The sequence below is a fragment of the Dendrobates tinctorius genome, unplaced genomic scaffold, assembly GCF_039654945.1.
Source record: "Dendrobates tinctorius isolate UK_male_01 unplaced genomic scaffold, ASM3965494v1 ptg000023l, whole genome shotgun sequence".
Lineage (NCBI taxonomy): Eukaryota > Metazoa > Chordata > Amphibia > Anura > Dendrobatidae > Dendrobates > Dendrobates tinctorius.
In genome coordinates this window covers 6,539,640-6,566,217 of record NW_027361691.1, presented here as the reverse complement: position 1 = coordinate 6,566,217, position 26,578 = coordinate 6,539,640, and the positions used below count along the sequence as shown (strand labels likewise).

The 26,578-nt window shown below is 46.2% G+C and overlaps 1 protein-coding gene across 8 annotated transcripts in view; it reads left to right on the top strand.

Moving 5' to 3' along the window:
* Positions 1-26,578, top strand: part of DLG2 (discs large MAGUK scaffold protein 2) — a 1,750,933-nt gene that overhangs the window by 620,779 nt on the left and 1,103,576 nt on the right. The gene's annotated exons all lie outside the window — the stretch shown is intronic.

Here is a 26,578-nt window from a genome sequence, read left to right as displayed (position 1 = left end):
TGAGTGTGTTAGCATGGAGTGATGAGTTTAGTACAGCAGAGCTGAGTTTGTTAGCATGGAGGGATGAGTTTAGTACAGCAGAGCTGAGTTTGTTAGCATGGAGTGATGAGTTTAGTACAGCAGAGCTGAGTTTGTTAGCATGGAGTGATGAGTTTAGTACAGCAGAGCTGAGTTTGTTAGCATGGAGTGATGAGTTTAGTACAGCAGAGCTGAGTTTGTTAGCATGGAATGATGAGTTTAGCACAGGAGAGCTGAGTGTGTTAGCATGGAGTGATGAGTTTAGTACAGGAGAGCTGAGTTTGTTAACATGGAGTGATGAGTTTAGCACAGCAGAGCTGAGTGTGTTAGCATGGAGTGATGAGTTTAGCACAGCAGAGCTGAGTGTGTTAGCATGGAGTGATGAGTTTAGCACAGCAGAGCTGAGTGTGTTAGCATGGAGTGATGAGTTTAGCACAGCAGAGCTGAGTTTGTTAGCATGGAGTGATGAGTTTAGTACAGCAGAGCTGAGTTTGTTAGCATGGAGTGATGAGTTTAATACAGCAGAGCTGAGTTGGTTAGCATGGAGTGATGAGTTTAGTACAGCAGAGCTGAGTTGGTTAGCATGGAGGGATGAGTTTAGCACAGCAGAGCTGAGTGTGTTAGAATGGAGTGATGAGTTTAGCACAGCAGAGCTGAGTGTGTTAGCATGGAGTGATGCGTTTAGTACAGCAGAGCTGAGTGTGTTAGCATGGAGTGATGAGTTTAGTACAGCAGAGCTGAGTGAGTTAGCATGGAGTGATGAGTTTAGTACAGCAGAGCTGAGTTGGTTAGCATGGAGTGATGAGTTTAATACAGCAGAGCTGAGTTGGTTAGCATGGAGTGATGAGTTTAGTACAGCAGAGCTGAGTTTGTTAGCATGGAGGGATGAGTTTAGCACAGCAGAGCTGAGTGTGTTAGCATGGAGTGATGCGTTTAGTACAGCAGAGCTGAGTGTGTTAGCATGGAGTGATGAGTTTAGCACAGCAGAGCTGAGTTTGTTAGCATGGAGTGATGAGTTTAGTACAGCAGAGCTGAGTTGGTTAGCATGGAGTGATGAGTTTAATACAGCAGAGCTGAGTTGGTTAGCATGGAGTGATGAGTTTAGTACAGCAGAGCTGAGTTTGTTAGCATGGAGGGATGAGTTTAGCACAGCAGAGCTGAGTGTGTTAGAATGGAGTGATGAGTTTATCACAGCAGAGCTGAGTGTGTTAGCATGGAGTGATGCGTTTAGTACAGCAGAGCTGAGTGTGTTAGCATGGAGTGATGAGTTTAGTACAGCAGAGCTGAGTGAGTTAGCATGGAGTGATGAGTTTAGTACAGCAGAGCTGAGTTTGTTAGCATGGAGTGATGAGTTTAGTACAGGAGAGCTGAGTTTGTTAGCATGGAGTGATGAGTTTAGCACAGCAGAGCTGAGTTTGTTAGCATGGAATGATGAGTTTCGCACAGCAGAGCTGAGTGTGTTAGCATGGAGTGATGAGTTTAGCACAGCAGAGCTGAATGTGTTAGCATGGAGTGATGCGTTTAGTACAGCAGAGCTGAGTGTGTTAGCATGGAGTGATGAGTTTAGTACAGCAGACCTGAGTTTGTTAGCATGGAGTGATGAGTTTAGTACAGCAGAGCTGAGCTTGTTAGCATGGAGTGATGAGTTTAGTACAGCAGAGCTGAGTTTGTTAGCATGGAGTGATGAGTTTAGTACAGGAGAGCTGAGTTTGTTAGCATGGAGTGATGAGTTTAGTACAGCAGAGCTGAGTTTGTAAGCATGGAGTGATGCGTTTAGCACAGCAGAGCTGAGTTTGTTAGCATGGAGTGATGCGTTTAGTACAGCAGAGCTGAGTGTGTTAGCATGGAGTGATGAGTTTAGTACAGCAGAGCTGAGTTTGGCACTGAAGCAGAGCTGAGATTGGCATTGAGTGTTTCTGACAATGACTTTGTCATTTGGTAAAACTCACTTTAGATTTGGACTGCTGAGCTGCTCCGGTATACAGTCGTCCTGTCACATGACAAATACCCTTTAATTGAGTCAGCTCTGCTTCATCTGCATGACATGTGCTGGTCAATGCGAGACCCTATAATAAGGCAGCGGGGTGTGTTATCCTCTGCTGTTTCCTGCCATATGATAGATTGGACATGGCACTTTGAATTCTATTGGTTGCAGGTGTGAAAAGGACCAAAGTATGACTCTTAAAGGGATATTCCGACCCTACAAAATTACTCAAAATGTCCTTTATATACCTCCCCACAAGTGACTGGGGCACTTTCTCCTGTCATTGTCCAGTGAGAAACCCCTTTACAGAGGATCGGTCGTCTCTCCTTACCTGTTAGTTTTAGAACATTTTTAATATGAAGTAAATCCATATAATTAAATAGAAAGAACTGGATGTTCCTCTCTTGTTCCTCCTGGAAATAATGAAATTGATAACTGAGTGATGCTATCCCCCTTGTTAATAGTTTGATTCACGCTCCGTACTGATTGGACGGTGACTGTGTATAGACACACCCCATTGACTAACAGAAAAAAATTAAAGGGAACTCCAGTATTGGCATGACATGATTACCCATCATGCTTTGCCTGGCTGGTTTACGGTAGATGTGTGTGTTCTATAGGGCAATACGATGTCTTTACAGGGGTTTTCAGTTTAGACCACCCCCTCACACGGCTCTAGGTGTCCATAGGGGGCAGCCTTTTCTTAGCAAGGGATACTGCAAAGTTTCCTTCCCTCAAGGGGATTGTGTATGACACGTGGACCCTTGATCCATTGATCCAGTTTGGCACCACTTCGCTTACCAACGTCAGTTTAGGGCTGCTGTTGATCGGAGTCTGAAATCTTCCTCCTTGCCCAGTCTGTTGCTTTTTTCTCCACCATGCTTTACCCTGCATCTTTGCTTTTTTTCATATTTTCTCTACCCAAGTGTTTGGTCAGACGCAAAGTTCTGGAGCCTTTCAGATCATGCTTATATTGGTGTATCCCAGGAATCTGATAATCCGGCACCACAGTGCTCCCAGATTATCAGATAATTATTATAATTATTATTATTATTATTATTATTAATAATCACATTTAGGGCTAGGATTCATCATTTGCATTTTTTTTATTAAGTCACTTTCCTTTTTTTGTCTTGTGACATTCGTTTATACGCTTCATATATTTTGCGCAAAATAAAAAAAAATTTTTCCATTTTTAATTTTTTGAAATTTTAACCTGATTTGTGACTTTTCTTTTTTTTTTTTTTAGAGCTAAAAGTCGCCTTCTATGTAAACATGTATTCAAACTGTACACAAAATTTCAAACCCTACGTAAAAATCACACTCGGTAATACTTTGGCGCTAAAAATGTTGCAACTTTTTAACAAGTAACAATTGAATCAGCCAAAAAAAAAAAGTTTCAAAACTCCAAAGTCAAAAAATGAAAAATTTAAAATAAATAAATAAAAAAAAATCACATAAAATAGGCTTAAAAAAAAAGGCACAAATGAAAAACAGGAAAAAACACCAAAAACTAAACAAAAAAAGACGCCAATGCAGTAATGAATGGGATCCTCGATGTATTCCCGCCGGTTCCAGGATCTGTTTGATGATGGATTCAGCGTTTGGAGACATTTACCTTATTCCGCTCACATCTCCTTCCAGTTAAGTCCCAGTGGCTTTATGGCTTCGCTTCAGCGACCCCCGCAATCCGCAACCCGCGCTCTAGAAGCCGTCGCTGACTGCAGATTGGAAATCCAAACACATAGAAACAAACCAGTATCAGCGTTACTGGTTCTGAATGGGTTTATGACAACGTTGGCCAGTAACCGCACTGGTTCTGACTCTGACCCGCTCATTTTCGTGATGATGTCATTCAATCACGTTACACTTTGCACATGACCAGTAGGGTCTGCTTGTTTTACCAATTTTAAATTTTCTTGAATTATAAAGGGTGGGAAGACTTTTGCAGGCCGTTGTTAAATTTATCTGATTGATAAAGAAAAAGAAATTTTTTTTTTTTTATATCTACCGTTTTGTGTATACAGCTCCAGTGCAGATCTATCCACATGGATACCGATTACACATAATCCCCGTGTAATGGTATTCTATTGTTAGGAATTTCTGAAAAAAGAAGGGTTAGAGGGACGGGAGGATCGTGCAACTTGCTATCAGTAGCCATGAAGATACATAGATCTGTATACATAAATTTGATATATACAGTATTTCTTTCAAAATTGTTTTCTCATTAAGGTTTGAGTAGAAAAGAATCTGCTACATATTTTGGTTCCAGAGATATGTCTTTAGTGGTCATTTTTATGATCTTTACAAGTAAACATGGCCCACAGGATCCTCGTGGGCGTGTATCTAGTGCTCTTGGGCGTGTATCTAGTCCTGGTGGGCGTGTATCTAGGCTGCTCTGAATAATTACCATGGAAGCCACACCTACTTGGTGAAAAAAATAAAGATTAGCAATGAATAAAAAAGGACCATATCTCCGGAACCGTATGGAGGAATTTAAGAAAAAAGATAAGAAAGGAATTCTCAGAGGAGGAGCGAGAATAAAATAAGAGCAAAACGTAGACACTTTGACCTGGTGACAGATCCTCTTTAATTTTTTTGCTTTAGATCTTCTAGATCAGTGAAACTATCATTACTATTAATATTTTATTATATACCCACTAATAGGAATATACCTTTTTTCTTATGTATTTTGTTCAAATCCTCGAGAATTAAAATTGTGAGATGTTTCTAGGGGACAATATGGGGCCTCACAAAAACCATACAGGAGCCGATTCATCAAGATTGGCGCAGGAGACGCTCGAGCTATGCCAGTCTTAAGGTCAGAGACCGGAGTAGCATTTCTGGCATAAAAAACGCCACCTCTTTTCATAAATCGGAAGGGTGGTCGTGGCTCACCGGTGCCGCCTCGGCTACCCTAGGTCTGCCCATTTCAGGCACAAAAAGTCAAACGTCACAGATTTTTTTGGGCTCGCAAAGCAATGTGTGACTTTTCAAATCTTTTACTCCAGTTTGCCCAAATTGGACTCTTTTATCTTTTCCTCTGATGGAACCCATATGAGGACTTGTTTCTTGCGTGGCAAGCTGGTGGCTTTGTTAGTACCAATTTAGCTGGTTGCATAATTCTGAGCCCACGCCATGCATCCAGACCCCAGCATGCACAAATATTTATGCATCAAGGGGTTAAACATCCACGTCATTTCAGGTGAATTTTCGGAGTAAGCCACGATAGATATTTCTCTCCATTACATGATTTGTATCCTGCATTTTTCACCAATTTTCTCCCCTGCTGTCTCTGTCTTATTTTCTGTTGTCTCTGAGCAAGTGGGTAAAACCTAGCCCCTGGGATGTCTCTGATACACAGCGCACACAGACATGAGGCATTCCTTCACTCTCGATTCTATGTAGCACATCTTTATAAGCTGCAACAGTATAGGAGACTTTATTAAGCAGTGTTGCTCTGAATCCAGATCTGTAGGGGCGAGACATAACACTTACTAGAAAGCAGCAGCACCTTATCTCTGTTTCTTTCTGCTTCTCAATACTCTCCTTCCCCATTCCCGCCCCATAGACTTCAATAATCAGATGTATCCGGTCTAACATTTCAAAAGCAAAATGGATTTTAGCAATTTTTCAGTGTGAATTATGAGTTCAGAAGGTAGGAGAAAGGTTGTATGCGGATGCAAAGAAGTGGCTCAAAAGTGGTGAAAGAAGCAGATTTCTCTGATAAGCAAAGTACAATGTTTCTTATATTTGTACTATGGATTAGGGAAGGTTTGTTGAAACGACAGGGACCACTTAATACATGTTTATATCAGATGGAGCTCCATTTTTCTGATACAGATCTTCAAATTATTTGCATAGAAATAAATTATAAAATTTTGTCTGCCAGCAGTCACCACTAGGGGGAGCTCATGGGATACTGTTTATAACATATCTGTATATAGTAAGCTCTCTCTAGTGGTGACTTTAGGCAGCGATAGTAGCACATTTCAACACCTTCATTTAGAGTTTTGTATGAGAAAAACTGAGCTGTAATTGTTATAAAGCTTTACGTTATAAAATAGTCAGAATAAAATGCTTTAGATTCATGTTAACGCATATTTGCCGACACTCCTGGAATATCCAATAGGCTCCCAAAATAAGGGACGGCCTCCTGATGAGTTGGCAAATGTCCCAGATGTCACCAAAGCCTCCTGAAACCACGCGAAAAGCAGGTTTCAAGAGATTTTGGGGCACAAAAAAAAAGCACTTTTATGGGGTGTCGACAAGGCTTGTATGAAAATGAGGTGTGGTCATTTCTAAATTGGGTTCTCCACGATTCTGCCTTTGATTTAAGGGGGCCATAACTATGAAGAAAAGGTAATATTGTGGCATGTAAAAGTTTGGGCACCCCTGGTCAAAATGACTGCTGTTGGGAATTGTTAAGCAAGTTGAAGAAGAAATGATTTCTAAAAGGCCTAAAGTTACAGATTTCCTTTGTTTTTTAGGCAAAAAATATATATATATGGTCATTTTTTACATTTTAAACATTACGAAAAAGAAAATGAGCATATGCAAAAGTTTGGGCACCCTGCAGAACCTAGTAGCACCTCCTTGTTTTCAGTATAACAGCTTGGAAATGCTTTTTGCAGCCAGACAAGAGCATTTCAATTCTTATTTGAGGAGTTTTCCTCCATTTGTCCTTGGACAATCCTTCCCGTTTCATGATATTCCTGGGTCGTTTTGCATCCTTTGCTATTTCGAGGTCTAGTCACAGATTTTCAATGATGATCAGATCAGGGGACTGTGAGGGCCATTGTGGAGCCTTCAGCTTGCGCCCTTTGAGGTCATCTATTGTGGATTGTGACGTGTGTTTAGGATCATTATCCATTTGTAGAAGCCATGCTCTTTTCACCTTCAGCTTTTTACGGATGGTGTTATGTTTGTTTGCATCAAGAATTTGTTCAAATTTAATTGAATCTATTCTCTCTTACCGTCAAATAGTTCCCTTGCCATTGGCTGCAACACAACCCTAAAGCATGATTGATCCACCCCCATGCTTAATGGTAGGCGAGATATTCTTTTCCTGAAATTCTGTGCCCTTTTTTCTCCACACATACCTTTGATCATTGGGGCAAAAAAGTTCTAGTGTAACCTCATCGGTCCACAACACTTGTTTCCAAAATGCATCAGGCTTTTTTTTTTAGATGTTCTCTTGCATACCTCTGAAACTACATTTTATGGTGAGGATGCAGGAGATGTTTTCTTATGGTGACTCTTCTATGAAGGCCATATTTGTATAGATGTCTCTGAACAGGAGCAAATTGTGACACAATTCCAGAGTCTGCTAAATTTTTCTGAAGGTCTTTTGCAGTCATACGGGGGTCCTGATTTACCTCTCTAGCAATCCTAGGAGCAGCTCTCACTAAAAATTTGCTTGGTCTTCCGGTCCTTATCTTGACCTCTACTGTTCCTGATAGCTTTCAATTCTTAATTACATTTCAAACTGAGGAAAACACTTTGCTATCTTATAGCCTTCTCCTGCTTTGTGGGCCTCCACCATTTTCATTTTCAGAGTGTTAGGCAACTGCTTAGAATAACCCATGGCTGCTGGTCTTTGGCACAAGGTTAGAGGAGGCTGAGTTTTTATAAAGCTGGAAATTTGCATCACCTGGCCTTTCCTAACAATGATAGTGAACAAGCCATAACCCCAACAGGCTAATTAACGGCTGAAACCTTGGTCAATGTTATCTGAGCACACAAATCTCCAAGGTGCCCAAACTTTTGCATTGGCAAATTTTCCTTTTTGTAATTTTTAAAATGAAAGAACTACAATACATATATATCTATATATGTATATAAAATTGAATGTGTGTGTGTCACCAACCAATCACAGTCACCAACCAATCACAAAGAATCTTTCATTTCACCAGAGCTGTTTAATAGAAGCTGAGCTGTGATTGGTTGCTATAAGCAACAGTTTTCCTTGAAACCAATCACTAAGCATCTTTCATTTCACCAGAGCTGTTTGAAAGAAGCTGAGCTGTGATTGGTTGCTATGAGCAACAGTTTTCTCACTCGACAACACGTCAGCAGACATTAACCAGGTGGGAGAAATCTAGCATCCCCGGGAACATAAGCTCCCAGCCATTGTCTGCCCCCCAGAAAGATGCAGAGAGCACATGACGGAAATGAATCCCCTCCTCCCCGCCCATATACCCATCACACATCCTCCATCCCATAGGCACATCTTCCCTCTTAAAGGGATCCCCGGTATGGAAGTTAGGGCAATTGCCTTCAATTGCTCTGGTACTGATCCCAGGGATCTCTTGTATGGAAGTGAAGGCAAATCCACTCAGCGCTCTGGTTCTCACCCAAGGCTGACGGGATGATGTGGGATATTAGGGGTAGTAGTCCGGTGGCTCTGGCTGATGGGATGATGTGGGATATTAGGGGTAGTAGTCCGGTAGCTCTGGCTGACGGGATGATGTGGGATATTAGGGGTAGTAGTCCGGTGGCTCTGATGGGATGATGTGGGATATTAGGAGCAGTAGTCCGGTAGCTCTGGCTGATGGGATGATGTGGGATATTAGTGGTAGTCCGGTGGCTCTGGCTGACAGGATGATGTGGGATATTAGGGGCAGTAGTCCGGTGGCTCTGGCTGACGGGATGATGTGGGATATTAGTGGTAGTAGTCTGGTGGCTCTGGCTGACCGGATGATGTGGGATATTAGGGGTAGTAGTCCGGTGGCTCTGGCTGACCGGATGATGTGGGATATTAGGGGTAGTAGTCTGGTGGCTCTGGCTGACGGGATGATGTGGGATATTAGTGGTAGTAGTCTGGTGGCTCTGGCTGACCGGATGATGTGGGATATTAGGGGTAGTAGTCCGGTGGCTCTGGCTGACCGGATGATGTGGGATATTAGGGGTAGTAGTCTGGTGGCTCTGGCTGACCGGATGATGTGGGATATTAGGGGTAGTAGTCCGGTGGCTCTGGCTGACCGGATGATGTGGGATATTAGGGGTAGTAGTCTGGTGGCTCTGGCTGACGGGATGATGTGGGATATTAGGGGTAGTAGTCCGGTGGCTCTGGCTGACGGGATGATGTGGGATATTAGGGGTAGTAGTCCGGTGGCTCTGGCTGACGGGATGATGTGGGATATTAGGGGTAGTAGTCCGGTGGCTCTGGCTGACGGGATGATGTGGGATATTAGGGGTAGTAGTCCGGTGGCTCTGGCTGATGGGATGATGTGGGATATTAGGGGTAGTAGTCCGGTGGCTCTGGCTGACGGGACGATGTGGGATATTAGGGGTAGTAGTCCGGTGGCTCTGGCTGACGGGATGATGTGGGATATTAGGGGTAGTAGTCCGGTGGCTCTGGCTGACGGGATGATGTGGGATATTAGGGGTAGTAGTCCGGTGGCTCTGGCTGACGGGATGATGTGGGATATTAGGGGTAGTAGTCCGGTGGCTCTGGCTGACGGAACGATGTGGGATATTAGGGGTAGTAGTCCGGTGGCTCTGGCTGACGGGATGATGTGGGATATTAGGGGTAGTAGTCCGGTGGCTCTGATGGGATGATGTGGGATATTAGGGGTAGTAGTCCGGTGGCTCTGGCTGATGGGATGATGTGGGATATTAGGGGTAGTAGTCCGGTAGCTCTGGCTGACGGGATGATGTGGGATATTAGGGGTAGTAGTCCGGTGGCTCTGATGGGATGATGTGGGATATTAGGAGCAGTAGTCCGGTAGCTCTGGCTGACGGGATGATGTGGGATATTAGGGGTAGTAGTCCGGTGGCTCTGGCTGATGGGATGATGTGGGATATTAGGGGTAGTAGTCCGGTGGCTCTGGCTGATGGGATGATGTGGGATATTAGGGGTAGTAGTCCGGTGGCTCTGGCTGATGGGATGATGTGGGAGATTAGGGGTAGTAGTCCGGTGGCTCTGGCTGATGGGATGATGTGGGATATTAGGGGTAGTTGTCCGGTGGCTCTGGCTGACGGGATGATGTGGGATATTAGGGGTAGTAGTCCGGTGGCTCTGGCTGATGGGATGATGTGGGAGATTAGGGGTAGTAGTCCAGTGGCTCTGGCTGATGGGATGATGTGGGATATTAGGGGTAGTAGTCCGGTAGCTCTGGCTGACGGGATGATGTGGGATATTAGGGGTAGTAGTCCGGTGGCTCTGGCTGACGGGATGTGGGATATTAGGGGTAGTAGTCCGGTGGCTCTGGCGGATGGGATGATGTGGGATATTAGGGGTAGTAGTCCGGTGGCTCTGGCTGATGGGATGATGTGGGATATTAGGGGTAGTAGTCCGGTGGCTCTGGCTGATGGGACGATGTGGGATATTAGGGGTAGTAGTCCGGTGGCTCTGGCTGATGGGATGATGTGGGATATTAGGGGTAGTAGTCCGGTGGCTCTGGCTGATGGGATGATGTGGGATATTAGGGGTAGTAGTCCGGTGGCTCTGGCTGATGGGATGATGTGGGATATTAGGGGTAGTAGTCCGGTGGCTCTGGCTGATGGGACGATGTGGGATATTAGGGGTAGTAGTCCGGTGGCTCTGGCTGATGGGATGATGTGGGATATTAGGGGTAGTAGTCCGGTGGCTCTGGCTGATGGGATGATGTGGGATATTAGGGGTAGTAGTCCGGTGGCTCTGGCTGACGGGATGATGTGGGATATTAGGGGTAGTAGTCCGGTGGCTCTGGCTGATGGGATGATGTGGGATATTAGGGGTAGTAGTCCGGTGGCTCTGGCTGATGGGATGATGTGGGATATTAGGGGTAGTAGTCCGGTGGCTCTGGCTGATGGGATGATGTGGGAGATTAGGGGTAGTAGTCCGGTGGCTCTGGCTGATGGGATGATGTGGGATATTAGGGGTAGTTGTCCGGTGGCTCTGGCTGACGGGATGATGTGGGATATTAGGGGTAGTAGTCCGGTGGCTCTGGCTGATGGGATGATGTGGGATATTAGGGGTAGTAGTCCGGTAGCTCTGGCTGACGGGATGATGTGGGATATTAGGGGTAGTAGCCCGGTGGCTCTGGCTGATTGGATGATGTGGGATATTAGGGGTAGTAGTCCGGTGGCTCTGGCTGACGGGATGATGTGGGATATTAGGGGTAGTTGTCCGGTGGCTCTGGCTGATGGGATGATGTGGGATATTAGGGGTAGTAGTCCGGTGGCTCTGGCTGACGGGATGATGTGGGATATTAGGGGTAGTAGCCCGGTGGCTCTGGCTGATTGGATGATGTGGGATATTAGGGGTAGTAGTCCGGTGGCTCTGGCTGACGGGATGATGTGGGATATTAGGGGTAGTTGTCCGGTGGCTCTGGCTGATGGGATGATGTGGGATATTAGGGGTAGTAGTCCGGAGGCTCTGGCTGACGAGATGATGTGGGATATTAGGGGTAGTAGTCCGGTGGCTCTGGCTGATGGGATGATGTGGGATATTAGGGGTAGTAGTCCGTTAGCTCTGGCTGATGGGATGATGTGGGATATTAGTGGTAGTCCGGTGGCTCTGGCTGACAGGATGATGTGGGATATTAGGGGCAGTAGTCCGGTGGCTCTGGCTGATGGGATGATGTGGGATATTAGGGGTAGTAGTCCGGTGGCTCTGGCTGATGGGATGATGTGGGAGATTAGGGGTAGTAGTCCGGTGGCTCTGGCTGATGGGATGATGTGGGATATTAGGGGTAGTTGTCCGGTGGCTCTGGCTGATGGGATGATGTGGGATATTAGGGGTAGTAGTCCGGTGGCTCTGGCTGATGGGATGATGTGGGAGATTAGGGGTAGTAGTCCAGTGGCTCTGGCTGATGGGATGATGTGGGATATTAGGGGTAGTAGTCCGGTGGCTCTGGCTGACGGGATGATGTGGGATATTAGGGGTAGTAGTCCGGTGGCTCTGGCTGATGGGATGATGTGGGAGATTAGGGGTAGTAGTCCGGTGGCTGTGGCTGATGGGATGATGTGGGAGATTAGGGGTAGTAGTCCGGTGGCTCTGGCTGATGGGATGATGTGGGATATTAGGGGTAGTTGTCCGGTGGCTCTGGCTGATGGGATGATGTGGGAGATTAGGGGTAGTAGTCCGGTGGCTCTGGCTGACGGGATGATGTGGGATATTAGGGGTAGTTGTCCAGTGGCTCTGGCTGATGGGATGATGTGGGAGATTAGGGGTAGTAGTCCGGTGGCTCTGGCTGATGGGATGATGTGGGATATTAGGGGCAGTAGTCCGGTGGCTCTGGCTGATGGGATGATGTGGGATATTAGGGGTAGTAGTCCGGTGGCTCTGGCTGACGGGATGATGTGGGATATTAGGGATAGTAGTCCGGTGGCTCTGGCTGATGGGATGATGTGGGAGATTAGGGGTAGTAGTCCGGTGGCTCTGGCTGATGGGATGATGTGGGATATTAGGGGTAGTAGTCCGGTGGCTCTGGCTGACGGGATGATGTGGGATATTAGGGGTAGTAGTCCGGTGGCTCTGGCTGATGGGATGATGTGGGATATTAGGGGTAGTAGTTCGGTGGCTCTGGCTGACGGGATGATGTGGGATATTAGGGGTAGTAGTCCGGTGGCTCTGGCTGATGGGATGATGTGGGATATTAGGGGTAGTTGTCCGGTGGCTCTGGCTGACGGGATGATGTGGGATATTATGAGTAGTAGTCCGGTAGCTCTGGCTGACGGGATGATGTGGGATTTTATAGTGAATGTGGCTATGTGAAGTGGACGGGGCTCTACACTGAGCTTTATATATTTAAATATAATCATTATAATTTGTTAGGACTAACCGGCGTTAGTTACTGTGCTATGCTATTTTTTTTGCCTAAAATATAAAGGAAATGTGTCATCTTTAACTTTTGCTCTTTTAGACATAATTACATCTTCAACTTGCTTAACTGATCACAATAACAGTAATTATGACCAGGGGTGCCCAAACTTTTACATGCCACTGTAGATAAAGCTCTGAGTGTCGCATTGTCTGTTGCCCCCTGTATCTGATAGTAGGGTGAGAGGAGCGGGCAAGGCTTGCTATACTTAGTTACTGTACGTGTCTCATCTGTTTAACATTAATGTGGAATTAATTTTTGAATGGCGATGACAATGTCTCGCTTCCATGGTTACCTTCTTCTATCTATAGAAACCTGCTGAGAATTCCGTTATGTAGTAACATTGAAATCAAGGGTAAAGGTCCAGCAAGTTAAAGTTGACGCTGTTCTTACAGGTGATTGTCTCGCGTTCAGCCAGAAGCCGAAAGGCGTCATCTAATATATAAAGCTCAAGTGTATGTGTGTGTATGTATGTATGTATGTATGTGTGTATGTCCGGGATTGGCATCCGCACCGTCGCAGCTACAGCCACAAAATTTTGCACAGTCACACGTCTGGACCCCGAGAGTGTCCTAAGCTATGTTGTGAGGCGAAATTTTAACCCCGCGCGTTCCAGTTCACAAAACAATTTTGCCCCTATCTACATAATGGGGAAAAAGTGAAAGGAAAAGTGTTGGAGGCAAATTGACAGCTGCCAGATGTGAACAAGGGGGACATAAAGAATGAGAGTGATGGCGCCAAAGAGTGTATACCGTACAGTTGCTAAGGTGGGGCCCTGACATGGGATACTCACCACACACGGGGATATGAACACACAGACAAAATGCGCCACACACTACCACGTGCTTCACCACATATACCACCCTCAGCACACATTTCACCACACATACACCAACCTCGCCACATAAAAGTCGAAACACAAAAGTCACCACTCAAAACTCGCCACGCTGTCCCAGAGCTGTTTAAGAGATGAAAAGTGAGCTGTGATTGGTCGCTATCAGCAACAGTTTTCTTTGTAGACAGTTGTGGTAACTGAGGACTATTATCCTTATCATTTCTATGGTGTTATCGTCCTTCTGTAAAGCTGGAAATAACACAATTTATTACCGTGCCAACACAGACCACCCTCTGACACAGACTGCAGGGGGAGCCCAGTATCACACAGGATAGGATTAGGTACACGGCTCAGCAATCAGTATCACACAGGATAGGATTAGATACACGGCTCAGCAGACAGTATCACACAGGATAGGATTAGATACACAGCTCAGCAGACAGTATCACACAGGATAGGATTAGATACATGGCTCAGCAGTCAGTATCACACAGGAGAGGATTAGATACACAGCTCAGCAGAAAGTATCACACAGGATAGGATTACATACACGTCTCAGCAGTCAGTATCACACAGGATAGGATTAGATACACAGCTCAGCAGTCAGTATCACACTGGAGAGGATTAGATACACGGCTCAGCAGTCAGTATCACACAGGATAGGATTAGAAACACGGCTCAGCAGTCAGTAACACACATGATAGGATTAGATACACGGCTCAGCGGTCAGTATCACACAGGATAGGATTAGATACACAGCTCACCAGTCAGTATCACACAGGATAGGATTAGATACACAGCTCAGCAGTCAGTATCACACAGGAGAGGATTAGATACACAGCTCAGCAGTCAGTATCACACAGGATAGGATTAGATACACAGCTCAGCAGACAGTATCACACAGGATAGGATTAGATACACGGCTCAGCGGTCAGTATCACACAGGATAGGATTAGATACACATCTCAGCAGACAGTATCACACAGGATAGGATTAGATACACGGCTCAGCAGTCAGTATCACACAGGATAGGATTAGATACACGGGTCAGCAGTCTATCACACAGGATAGGATTAGATACACAGCTCAGAATTCAGTATCACACAGGATAGGAATAGATACACGGCTGAGCAGACAGTATCACACAGGATAGGATTAGATACATGGCTCAGCAGTCAGTATCACACAGGATAGGATTAGATACACGGCTCAGCAGTCAGTATCACACAGGAAAGGATTAGATACACAGCTCAGCAGTCAGTATCACACAGGATAGGATTAGACACACCGCTCAGCAGACAGTATCACACAGGATAGGATTAGATACACGGCTCAGCAGACAGTATCACACAGAATAGGATCAGATACACGGCTGAGCAGACAGTAACACACAGGAGAGGATTAGATACATGGCTCAGCAGTCAGTATCACACAGGATAGGGTTAGATACATGGCTCAGCAGTCAGTATCACACATGATAGGATTAGGTACATGGCTCAGCAGTCAGTATCACACAGGATAGGATTAGATACACGGCTCAGCAGTTTATCACACAGGATAGGATTAGATACACAGCTCAGCATTCAGTATCACACAGGATAGGATTAGATACACGGCTCAGCAGACAGTATCACACAGAATAGGATCAGATACACAGCTCAGCAGTCAGTATCACACAGGATAGGATTAGGTACATGGCTCAGCAGTCAGTATCACACAGGATAGGATTAGATACACGGCTGAACAGTCAGTAACACACGATAGGTTTAGATACACATCTCAGCAGTCAGTATCACACAGGAGAGGATTAGGTACACAGCTCAGCAGTCAGTATCACACAGAATAGGGTTAGATACACAGCTCAGAAACAGGATGTGCCAAAGGAGAGGAGATTTTCATTCCAAGAATTCCACTCATTCCATCTGATTTGTTTTTTGATTTTAAACGCCTCCAGTTTCCAGTTCAACTGCTATTTGCAATGTCCATTAACAATGCTCAGGGACAGTCCTTGAAAGTAATAGGGATCGATTTGCAATCTCCATGCTTTTCTCATGGTCAACTTTACGTGATCTGTTTAAGAGTTGGAACTGCCAAAAATCTTTTCATCTTTGCACCGAAAGGAAAAACCAAAAGTGTTGTTTATCAAGGCTATTGAATGAGTTGAAAATAAAGTACTATCAATACTTGGGTAATCGTTTAGTTAATTTGTGTTGCAAATCTGTAGTGTTGAATATATGATGTGAAATGTTTTTATGTGCAATATAATCATTATAATTTGTTTTAACTAACCACAGTTGGTTACTGTGCCCAGGCTTCGCCGGGCTCTTCAGCTAGTCTGCCTATAAAGGTGATAAAATATTTTTGTTTTGGTTTCTTGATTCCACATCAGATCTACAAGATACTAGTTTTCTGGATCTTTATATAGTATTTAGTGTCATTGTGAAGAATGGTGGGACAAACCAGTGGCGCCTCTAATCGATTCATTTACTCCTTTTATTATTTTTCAGATTTGTGCGCTTACTTTTCCTTTTATTATTTGTTCTTCCTTTATTTCCTTCTATCCCTTGCTCTTTCATTGCTATATTTGTCTTTTTTATCTCTAATATTATTTTTATTTTTCTTTGCACATTTTCTGTTCTTAAATTTCTTTCCTTTTTCCTTAGCTTTTCTTTTTCACCATTTGTTGCCCTTATCCTGACTCTACCCTTCTTTTATGATACCATTTCCTTCTCTTTCTATTTTTATCCTTCTTCCTCTCCGATTTGTTGTTCCTCTCTATTCTCCCCTTTCAATCCCTGTGTTTACCGTCTTCTTCTTTTATCTTACTGTTTTTTTCTTTCCTTGATCCTCTTTTGGGCTTTCCATATACTGTATCTATCGATAAATTGATCAATCGATAGATATTCTTTCTATGCCTCTTAGTTTCTTGTCCATTCTTAAACACCTTTTATTTCATTTTTCCTTGTCTATTCCATATTTTATGCCCTTTTTTACATGACTTTTATAACAGTTCAGCCGTGTATCTAATCCTATCCTGTGTGATACTGACTGCTGAGCCATGTACCTAATCCTATCCTGTGTGATACTGACTGCTGAGCTGTGTATCTGATCCTATTCTGTGTGATACTGTCTGCTGAGCCGTGTATCTAATCCTATCCTGTGTGATACTGAATGCTGAGCTGTGTATCTAATCCTATCCTGTGTGATAAACTGCTGAGCCGTGTATCTAATCCTATCCTGTGTGATACTGACTGCTGAGCCATGTACCTAATCCTATCATGTGTGATACTGACTGCTGAGCCATGTATCTAACCCTATCCTGTGTGATACTGACTGCTGAGCCATGTATCTAATCCTCTCCTGTGTGTTACTGTCTGCTCAGCCGTGTATCTGATCCTATTCTGTGTGATACTGTCTGCTGAGCCGTGTATCTAATCCTATCCTGTGTGATACTGTCTGCTGAGCGGTGTGTCTAATCCTATCCTGTGTGATACTGACTGCTGAGCTGTGTATCTAATCCTTTCCTGTGTGATATTGACTGCTGAGCCGTGTATCTAATCCTATCCTGTGTGATACTGACTGCTGAGCCATGTATCTAATCCTATCCTGTGTGATACTGTCTGCTCAGCCGTGTATCTATTCCTATCCTGTGTGATACTGAATTCTGAGCTGTGTATCTAATCCTATCCTGTGTGATAGACTGCTGACCCGTGTATCTAATCCTATCCTGTGTGATACTGACTGCTGAGCCGTGTATCTAATCCTATCCTGTGTGATACTGTCTGCTGAGATGTGTATCTAATCCTATCCTGTGTGATACTGACCGCTGAGCCGTGTATCTAATCCTATCCTGTGTGATACTGTCTGCTGAGCTGTGTATCTAATCCTATCCTGTGTGATACTGACTGCTGAGCTGTGTATCTAATCCTCTCCTGTGTGATACTGACTGCTGAGCTGTGTATCTAATCCTATCCTGTGTGATACTGACTGGTGAGCTGTGTATCTAATCCTATCCTGTGTGATACTGACCGCTGAGCCGTGTATCTAATCCTATCATGTGTGTTACTGACTGCTGAGCCGTGTTTCTAATCCTATCCTGTGTGATACTGACTGCTGAGCCGTGTATCTAATCCTCTCCAGTGTGATACTGACTGCTGAGCTGTGTATCTAATCCTATCCTGTGTGATACTGACTGCTGAGACGTGTATGTAATCCTATCCTGTGTGATACTTTCTGCTGAGCTGTGTATCTAATCCTCTCCTGTGTGATACTGACTGCTGAGCCATGTATCTAATCCTATCCTGTGTGATACTGTAGAGAGACAAATATCCCACCTCACTTCCTATAGAGAGGCAAAGATCCCACCCCACTTCCTATAGAGAGACAAATATCCCACCTCACTTCCCATAGAGGCAAAGATCCCACCCCACTTCCTATAGAGACAAAGACCCCACCCCACTTCATGTAGAGAGACAAAGATCCCACCCCACTTCCTTTAGAGAGACAAAGAATCACCCCCACTTCCTGTAAAGTCAAAGATTCCACCCCACTTTCTATAGAGAGACATAGATCCCACCCCCACTTCCTTTAGAGAGACAAAGACCCACCCCCACTTCCTGTAAAGCATCAAAGAACCTATCACACTTTCTTTAGAGAGACAAAGATCCCATCCCACTTCCTATAGAGACAAAAAGATCCCACCCCACTTCCTACAGAGAGACAACGATCCCACCCCACTTCCTATAGAGAGTCAAAGATACGACTTCATAGAGAGACAAAGATCACACCCCACTTCCTATAGAGTCAAAGATTCGACTTCCTATAGAGAGACAAAGATCACACCCTACTTCCTATAGAGAGTCAAAGATCCCACCCCACTTCCTATAGAGAAACAAAGATCCCACCCCACTTCCTTTAGAGAGACAAAGACCCCCACCCCACTTCCTATAGAGACACAAAGATCCCACCCCACTTCCTATAGAGAGTCAAAGATCCAACCCCACTTCCTATAGAGAAACAAAGACCCCACCCCACTTCCTTTAGAGAGACAAAGATCCCACCCTACTTCCTATAGAGAGTCAAAGATCCCACCCCACTTCCTATAGAGAAACAAAGACCCCAACCCCACTTCATTCAGAGAGACAAAGACCCCCACCCCACTTCCTATAGAGAGACAAAGATCCCACCCCACTTCCTGTAGAGAGACAAAGATCCCACCCCACTTCCTATGGAGAGACAAAGATCCCACCCCACTTCCTATAGAGAGACAAAGACCCCACCCCACTTCCTTTAGAGAGACAAAGACCCCCACCCCACTTCCTATAGAGAGACAAAGATCCCACCCCACTTCCTACGGAGAGTCAAAAATCCCACCCCACTTCCTATAGAGAAACAAAGACCCCACCCCACTTCCTTTAGAGAGACAAAGATCCCACCCCACTTCCTATAGAGAGACAAAGACCCCACCCCACTTCCTTTAGAGAGACAAACCCCCACCCCACTTCCTATAGAGAGACAAAGATCTCACCCCACTTCCTATAGAGAGACAAAGACCCCACCCCACTTCCTTTAAAGAGACAAAGACCCCGACCCCACTTCCTATAGAGAGACAAAGACCCCACCCCACTTCCTTTAGAGAGACAAAGATCCCACCCCACTTCCTATAGAGAGACAAAGACCCCACCCCACTTCCTATGGAGAGACAAAGACCCCACCCCACTTCCTATGTAGAGAGACAAAGATCCCACCCCACTTCCTATAGAGAGACAAAGACCCCACCCCACTTCCTATACAGAGACAAAGACCCCACCCCACTTCCTTTAGAGAGACAAAGACCCCACCCCACTTCCTATGGAGAGACAAAGACCCCACCCCACTTCCTTTAGAGAGACAAAGGTCCCACCCCACTTCCTATAGAGAGACAAAGACCCCCACCCCACTTCCTATAGAGAGACAAAGATCTGACCCCACTTCCTATAGAGAGACAAAGATCCCACCCCACTTCCTATAGAGAGACAAAGATCCCACCCCACTTCCTATAGAGAAACAAAGATCCCACCCAACTTCCTATGGAGCGACAAAGATCCCACCCCACTTCCTTTAGAGGGACAAAGATCCCACCCCACTTCCTTTAGAGAGACAAAGATCCCACCTCACTTCCTATAGAGAGATAAAGATCCCACCCAACTTCCTATAAAGAGACAAAGACCCCACCCCACTTCCTTTAGAGAGACAAAGATCCCACCCCACTTCCTTTAGAGAGACAAAGATCCCACCCCACTTCCTATGGAGAGACAAATATCCCACCCCACTTCCTATAGAGAGACAAAGATCCCACCCCACTTCCTATAGAGAGACAAAGACCCCACCCAACTTCCTATGGAGAGACAAAGACCCCACCCCACTTCCTTTAGAGAGACAGACCCCCACCCCACTTCCTTTAGAGACAAAGACCCCCACCCCACTTCCTATAGAGAGACAAAGATCCCACCCCACTTCCTGTAGAGAGACAAAGATCCCACCCCACTTCCTATGGAGAGACAAAAATCCCACCCCACTTCCTATAGAGAGACAAAGACCCCACCCCACTTCCTTTAGAGAGACAGACCCCCACCCCACTTCCTATAGAGAGACAAAGATCCCACCCCACTTCCTATGGAGAGTCAAAAATCCCACCCCACTTCCTATAGAGAAACAAAGACCCCACCCCACTTCCTTTAGAGAGACAATGATCTCACCCCACTTCCTATAGAGAGACAAAGACCCCACCCCACTTCCTTTAGAGAGACAGACCCCCACCCCACTTCCTTTAGAGAGACAAAGATCCCACCCCACTTCCTATAGAGAAACAAAGACCCCCACCCCACTTCCTATAGAGAGACAAAGATCCCACCCCACTTCCTTTGGAGAGACAAAGATCTCACCCCACTTTCTTTAGAGAAACAAAGATCCCACTCCACTTCCTATAGAGAGTCAAAGATCCCACCCCACTTCCTATAGGGAGACAAAGATCACACCCCACTTCCTTTAGAGAGACAAAGATCCCACCCCACTTCCTATAGAGAGACAAAGACCCCCACCCCACTTCCTATAGAGAGACAAAGATCTCACCCCACTTCCTATGGAGAGACAAAAATACCACCCCATTTCCTATAGAGAGACAAAGATCCCACCCCACTTCCTTTAGAGAGACAAAGATCCCACCCTACTTCCTATAGAGAGTCAAAGATCCCACCCCACTTCCTATAGAGAAACAAAGACCCCCACCCCACTTCCATTAGAGAGACAAAGATCCCACCCCACTTCCTTTGGAGAGACAAAGATCCCACCCCACTTCCTTTAGAGAGACAAAGATCCCACCCCACTTCCTTTAGTGAGACAAAGACGCCACCCCACTTCCTTTAGAGAGACAAAGACCCCACCCCACTTCCTATAGAGAGGCAAAGACCCCACCCCACTTCCTTTAGAGAGACAAAGATCCCACCCCACTTCCTTTAGAGAGACAAAGACCCCACCTCACTTCTTATAGAGAGACAAAGACCCCACCCCACTTCCTATATAGAGACAAAGACCCCACCCCACTTCCTTAAGAGAGACAAAGACCCCATCCCACTTCCTTTAGAGAGACAAAGACCCCACCCCACTTCCTATAGAGAGACAAAGACCCCACCCCACTTCCTATAGAGAGACAAAGACCCCACCCCACTTCCTTTAGAGAGACAAAGACCCCACCCCACTTCCTTTAGAGAGACAAAGACCCCACGCCACTTCCTATAGAGAGGCAAAGACCCCACCCCACTTCCTTTAGAGAGGCAAAGACCCCACCCCAATTCCTATAGAGAGGCAAAGACCCCACCCCACTTCCTTTAGAGAGGCAAAGATCCCACCCCACTTCCTTTAGAGAGACAAAGATCCCACCCCACTTCCTATAGAGAGACAAAGACCCCACCCCACTTCCTATAGAGAGACAGAGACCCCACCCCACTTCCTATAGAGAGACAAAGACCCCACCCCACTTACTATAGAGAGACAAAGACCCCCACCCCACTTCCTATAGAGAGACAAAGATCTCAACCCACTTCCTATGGAGAGACAAAGATCCCACCCCACTTCCTATAGAGAGACAAAAATCCCACCCCACTTCCTATAGAGAGACAAAGATCCCATCCCACTTCCTTTAGAGAGACAAAGATCCCACCCCACTTCCTATAGAGAGTCAAAGATCCCACCCCACTTCCTATAGAGAAACAAAGACCCCCACTCCACTTCCTATAGAGAGACAAAGACTCCACCCCACTTCCTTTGGAGAGACAAAGATCCCACCCCACTTACATTAGAGAGACAAAGATTCCACCCCACTTCCTTTGGAGAGACAAAGATCCCACCCCGCTTCCTTTAGAGAGACAAAGATCCCACCCCACTTCCTTTAGAGAGACAAAGATCCCACCCCACTTCCTATAGAGAGACAAAGACCCCACCCCACTTCCTATAGAGAGACAAAGACCCCACCCCACTTCCTATAGAGAGACAAAGACCCCACCCCACTTCCTTTAGAGAGGCAAAGACCCCACCCCAATTCCTATAGAGAGGCAAAGACCCCACCCCAATTCCTTTAGAGAGGCAAAGATCCCACCCCACTTCCTTTAGAGAGACAAAGATCCCACCCCACTTCCTATAGAGAGACAAAGACCCCACCCCACTTCCTATAGAGAGACAGAGACCCCACCCCACTTCCTATAGAGAGACAAAGACCCCACCCCACTTACTATAGAGAGACAAAGACCCCCACCCCACTTCCTATGGAGAGACAAAGATCTCACCCTACTTCCTATGGAGAGACAAAGATCCCACCCCACTTCCTATAGAGAGACAAAAATCCCACCCCACTTCCTATAGAGAGACAAAGATCCCATCCCACTTCCTTAAGAGAGACAAAGATCCCACCCCACTTCCTATAGAGAGTCAAAGATCCCACCCCACTTCCTATAGAGAAACAAAGACCCCCACTCCACTTCCTATAGAGAGACAAAGACTCCAGCCCACTTCCTTTGGAGAGACAAAGATCCCACCCCACTTCCATTAGAGAGACAAAGATTCCACCCCACTTCCTTTGGAGAGACAAAGATCCCTCCCCACTTCCTTTAGAGAGACAAAGATCCCACCCCGCTTCCTTTAGAGAGACAAAGATCCCAACCCACTTCCTATAGAGAGGCAAAGACCCCACCCCACTTCCTTTAGAGAGACAAAGACCCCACCCCACTTCCTATAGAGAGACAAAGACCCCACCCCACTTCCTTTAGAGAGACAAAGATCCCACCCCACTTCATATAGAGAGACAAAGACCCCACCCACTTCCTTTAGAGAGACAAAGACCACACCCCACTTCCTATAGAGAGACAAAGACCCCACCCCACTTCCTATGGAGAGACAAAGACCCCACCTCACTTCCTATAGAGAGACAAAGACCCCACCCCACTTCCTTTAGAGAGACAAAGACCCCACCCCACTTCCTATAGAGAGACAAAGACCCCACCCCACTTCCTATAGAGAGACAAAGACCCCATCCCACTTCCTATAGAGAGACAAAGACCCCACCCCACTTCCTTTAGAGAGACAAAGACCCCACCCCACTTCCTTTAGAGAGACAAAGATCCCACCCCACTTCCTATAGAGAGAAAAAGACCCCACCCCACTTCCTTTAGAGAGGCAAAGACCCCACCCCACTTCCTATAGAGAGGCAAAGACCCCACCCCACTTCCTTTAGAGAGACAAAGATCCCACCCCACTTCCTATAGAGAGACAAAGACCCCCACCCCACTTCCTATAGAGAGACAAAGATCTCACCCCACTTCCTATGGAGAGACAAAGATCCCACCCCACTTCCTATAGAGAAACAAAGACCTCCACCCCACTTCCTATAGAGAGACAAAGATCCCACCCCACTTCCTTTGGAGAGACAAAGATCCCACCCGACTTCTTATAGAGAGACAAAAATCCCACCCCACTTCCTATAGAGATACAAAGATCCCACCCCACTTCCTTTAGAGAGACAATGATCCCACCCCACTTCCTATAGAGTCAAAGATCCCACCCCACTTCCTATAGAGAAACAAAGACCCCCACTCCACTTCCTATAGAGACAAAGATCCCACCCCACTTCCTTTAGAGAGACAAAGATCCCACCCCACTTCCTTTAGAGAGACAAATATCCCACCCCACTTCCTATAGAGAGACAAAGACCCCACCCCACTTCCTTTAGAGAGACAAAGATCCCACCCCACTTCCTTTAGAGAGACAAAGATCCCACCCCACTTCCTTTAGAGAGACAAATATCCCACCCCACTTCCTATAGAGAGACAAAGACCCCACCCCACTTCCTTTAGAGAGGCAAAGACCCCACCCCACTTCCTATAGAGAGGCAAAGACCCCACCCCACTTCCTATAGAGACAAGTCCCCACCCCACTTCCTTTAGAGAGACAAAGACCCCACCCCACTTCCTATAGAGAGACAAAGACCCCACCCCACTTCCTTTAGAGAGACAAAGACCCCACCCCACTTCCTTTAGAGAGACAAAGACCCCACCCCACTTCCTATAGAGAGACAAAGACCCCACCCCACTTCCTTTAGAGAGACAAAGACCCCACCCCACTTCCTTTAGAGAGACAAAGATCCCACCCCACTTCCTATAGAGAGACAAAGATCTCACCCCACTTCCTATGGAGAGAGAAAGATCCCACCCCACTTCCTATGGAGAGACAAAGACCCCACCCCACTTCCTATAGAGAGACAAAGACCCCACCCCACTTCCTATAGAGAGACAAAGACCCCACCCCACTTCCTTTAGAGAGACAAAGACCCCACCCCACTTCCTTTAGAGAGACAAAGATCCCACCCCACTTCCTATAGAGAGACAAAGATCTCACCCCACTTCCTATGGAGAGAAAAAGATCCCACCCCACTTCCTATGGAGAGACAAAAATCCCACCCCACTTCCTATAGAGAGACAAAGACCCCACCTCACTTCCTTTAGAGAGACAAAGACCCCACCCCACTTCCTTTAGAGAGACAAAGACCCCACCCCACTTCCTATAGAGAGACAAAGACCCCACCCCACTTCCTATAGAGAGACAAAGACCCCATCCCACTTCCTATAGAGAGACAAAGACCCCACCCCACTTCCTTTAGAGAGACAAAGACCCCACCCCACTTCCTTTAGAGAGACAAAGATCCCACCCCACTTCCTATAGAGAGAAAAAGACCCCACCCCACTTCCTTTAGAGAGGCAAAGACCCCACCCCACTTCCTATAGAGAGGCAAAGACCCCACCCCACTTCCTTTAGAGAGACAAAGATCCCACCCCACTTCCTATAGAGAGACAAAGACCCCCACCCCACTTCCTATAGAGAGACAAAGATCTCACCCCACTTCCTATGGAGAGACAAAGATCCCACCCCACTTCCTATAGAGAAACAAAGACCCCCACCCCACTTCCTATAGAGAGACAAAGATCCCACCCCACTTCCTTTGGAGAGACAAAGATCCCACCCCACTTCTTATAGAGACAAAAATCCCACCCCACTTCCTATAGAGAGACAAAGATCCCACCCCACTTCCTTTAGAGAGACAATGATCCCACCCCACTTCCTATAGAGAAACAAAGACCCCCACTCCACTTCCTATAGAGACAAAGATCCCACCCCACTTCCTTTAGAGAGACAAAGATCCCACCCCACTTCCTTTTGGAGAGACAAAGACCCCACCCCACTTCCTTTAGAGAGACAAATATCCCACCCCACTTCTTATAGAGAGACAAAGACCCCACCCCACTTCCTTTAGAGAGGCAAAGACCCCACCCCACTTCCTATAGAGAGACAAGTCCCCACCCCACTTCCTTTAGAGAGACAAAGATCCCACCCCACTTCCTATAGAGAGACAAAGACCCCACCCCACTTCCTTTAGAGAGACAAAGATCCCACCCCACTTCCTATAGAGAGAAAAAGACCCCACCCCACTTCCTTTAGAGAGGCAAAGACCCCACCCCACTTCCTATAGAGAGGCAAAGACCCCACCCCACTTCCTTTAGAGAGACAAAGATCCCACCCCACTTCCTTTGGAGAGACAAAGATCCCACCCCACTTCTTATAGAGACAAAAATCCCACCCCACTTCCTATAGAGAGACAAAGATCCCACCCCACTTCCTTTAGAGAGACAATGATCCCACCCCACTTCCTATAGAGTCAAAGATCCCACCCCACTTCCTATAGAGAAACAAAGACCCCCACTCCACTTCCTATAGAGACAAAGATCCCACCCCACTTCCTTTAGAGAGACAAAGATCCCACCCCACTTCCTTTAGAGAGACAAAGATCCCACCCCACTTCCTTTAGAGAGACAAATATCCCACCCCACTTCCTATAGAGAGACAAAGACCCCACCCCACTTCCTTTAGAGAGGCAAAGACCCCACCCCACTTCCTATAGAGAGGCAAAGACCCCACCCCACTTCCTATAGAGAGACAAGTCCCCACCCCACTTCCTTTAGAGAGACAAAGATCCCACCCCACTTCCTATAGAGAGACAAAGACCCCACCCCACTTCCTATAGAGAGACAAAGACCCCACCCCACTTCCTTTAGAGAGACAAAGACCCCACCCCACTTCCTATAGAGAGACAAAGACCCCACCCCACTTCCTATAGAGAGACAAAGACCCCACCCCACTTCCTTTAGAGAGACAAAGACCCCACCCCACTTCCTTTAGAGAGACAAAGATCCCACCCCACTTCCTATAGAGAGACAAAGATCTCACCCCACTTCCTATGGAGAGAGAAAGATCCCACCCCACTTCCTATGGAGAGACAAAGACCCCACCCCACTTCCTATAGAGAGACAAAGATCCCACCCCACTTCCTATAGAGAGACAAAGACCCCA